The following is a 2978-nucleotide window of genomic DNA, read 5'->3' as shown; positions in this document are numbered from 1 at the left end:
TCTGCTTGGTAATAACAACACCTTTGTTGTGGTGTGAATAGCCTATAGTTCTGGCAATGGTGAGGAAGGTAATTATATTAAAATGCATACAGTTTCTGAAAACGTGTGCCAATTAAAGGCTGAGATTTAATTTAGATATTTTTTACTGAGTCTGCACTATGTGTACATTTGGGCTAAATTACCCTTGTTTCTTCATCTTATTTGCAAAAAAGAGACTCTGGCTTATTGAACTATTACTACAGGAACTAGCTTTTCCCACAAATTACACACTTTTTGCATAAATGTGCCTAATTACCTGAATTCAGTTTTGATTAGCGGTGTTAATTGATGCAGCTGTGGATGGGATCTGTTTACCTAAATTACCATGTACAAACAGCAATACCTCTGAAAGTGAATACACCGAAGTGAAAATACTAATTAGCTGAGGTAGATTGTTATTCAAGTCACATCTCAAGGCCTTTTTAATGAAAGCCTGGCTATGTCTGGGCTTTATGATATGCAGACAGAAATGTCCATATTACATATGATTCCCTAAAGTTAATTCATGAGAGCAGATGGGATGCCAGTCGGGCTTCTCATGACTTGCTTCTAGTGTCAATGTGAATGCTGTGCTTATTGATAACACAGGCATTGTTTACAGTGTGTGTATGTAAAAACAGAGAAGAGCGTATTATATGCTTGACGCAATCCCACATCAGTACATCTCTACTGAAACAATTAGCGTAAAACACGTTTGCAAATCCCAACTACTTTCTTTCCTAGACAGTACTGATAATAAGCACCCCACCAATTCAACAATAGCACTGGAATATTGAAACTGCAAATAACTTGTGGGGAAAAAAGTTGTTGTTTCATTTGAAATGAAGGATGAAATCACACGTTGTCACTCTTGATGGAAATCCGTTTTGAATGTATCACAATAACAACATCAGAATATATACCCTGAAGCGAATGTGTGGTTGATACTGGAACCCTATGCATGGAAGTGAATCTCATTCAGTGATGTTGCTAGGATGGCACCACTCCTGGCCAAAATTTTTAAAATCTTGCCATTTTCAAATATCTTGCATGATTTCATGCAGAATGCATTAAAATAAACCATGTTTATACAACAGAGAAATTTCAACATGGTTTATTTTTTTATAACATTAAAAAGTTATAGCCAAAAAAACCAGCTGGGGTAGAGCAATGGTACATCACCACAACCACCACCTGGGGCGTTGCCCCTCCCACTGCATGGAGTAGGTCCATCTTAGGGTGATGTGCTGGCCTTCTATACCAGGTGAAACAAACCCTAGTGACACCAGTGGTCTCACTGAACACAGTAGGGCTTACTTCTGAGTATACATGCGTATGGTAGCATAGTGATGACAGTGAGTCCTGCAATGCTCAGATGTTCAACAGGTGCAATGGCTAGGAGCACTTTCTACTGGCTTCATCGCTGTGTCACCTGAAGTTCTGGACACTGTGGTGGATTTTGGGAGCAGCAGAAGGTTACAGGCCCAAAGGGGTTTAACCCATTTGGTTAAATGGGGAACTTGCTTCCTTCTGCTCATTGGTCTTGCTAATTATCATGGTCTCAATTGTAACATATGGGCAGCCCGATAGAGGATCGGTGATGGTGCTGCAGCCCCCAGTGCTGGCACTGGGTGTCATAAACATGCCACAATATGAGTTTGCACCACCCTGGAAGTAAGCAGCACCAGCAGGGAGGCCTACACTGCTCTGTCAATGGTTGGGAATGGCAGAGGCCATCTTCACTGACTCCTGTCGCCTGTGTTGGGCTGAGAAGTCCAGCAAGGGGACCTCTCTATAGCAGCGAAATAGCTGGCACAGACTCAAGAAACCCTATTGAGTAGGCAGGGGCTTTACCCAGGGTAAGGGGACAAGCATCCCCTTCCTCCAAGGAAACCTCCAACCTGCTTGCATCCAGCATTGGATGCAGTGGTAGCTCTTTGGACCCGCTGCTGCTATGCTGGATAGAATTGGGCCCTTCGAGTAAATTGAAAGCATTCGGAACTCATTTCAAAAAGGCTTTCCAGCCGATTGACTGACATTGTCAGCCATGACCAGACATAACCGGACATAACCACCCATTGCAATACAAACAGAGGGTCCTTGATCTTGCATTCACTAACGTAATTTGAATGTTGGTTGAGGTGGGCATTGGTAAGGAAGAAAAAGTGGGGAGAGAGAGAGGTGCTTAATTCTCCCCTTGCCCCCCCCATTTCCCACCTACAAATTCCCCTGTTTTTGTTTTTATTTTTTCCCCAATACCACCAATTTGCCCAATTTTGTTTCTTAATTTCCAGGCATTCATTATCAACCATGGCTGTGTGACATTCTAGTTCCCATGTCAAACACCAGACTGAGATGGGTTGAGCAAATGGGATACTATGTAGGTATGTACTCTAGATTAAACATCTCATCATCATCATCCTGCCTTTTCTTTTCAAACATGTATAGCGGAGCAATTGAGCTTGGGATCATTCTGTGTTTCAAGGAGTTTTAGCCTTCCTCCATGCATTGGTTCTGATTAAAACCATCCACTCAGGGCCACCATTTGCCCCAGAAGGGAATCTGATATTGGTACTTATACGCGTAGCACCTTCTGTTTTAGGGCGAATAACTTCTTTGGGGTGTGATTTTTTGTTAAAAAATTGGCACTTAAATTGCCATGAATTGCAGGGTTCCTCCCAATATGAAAATATTAGAGGAAGCCAGATGTTTTTGTATAAAACAGATGAAATTTCTCAGTGAGGTCTGCAAAATGTCATCACCTCCCAATCAAACATTAGTGGGACCTCAGCACAAAGGAAGGGGGTGAACCACTCCTCTCCTTTGACCACCACCCCAATCTGAACCGGGACACATAGAGAAAGACAATGTTGTGTTTAAACATCATTACTCGTTTGATTCTTAGTTGAAGACCTGTACAGATGTGGCTTTTATTCTTTCATCTGCTTCATTCTCTGATA

This window comes from Tiliqua scincoides, chromosome 7 (genome assembly GCF_035046505.1).
Source record: "Tiliqua scincoides isolate rTilSci1 chromosome 7, rTilSci1.hap2, whole genome shotgun sequence".
In the NCBI taxonomy this organism is placed as follows: Eukaryota; Metazoa; Chordata; class Lepidosauria; order Squamata; family Scincidae; genus Tiliqua; species Tiliqua scincoides.
Note: the sequence above shows the minus strand (reverse complement) of the source record.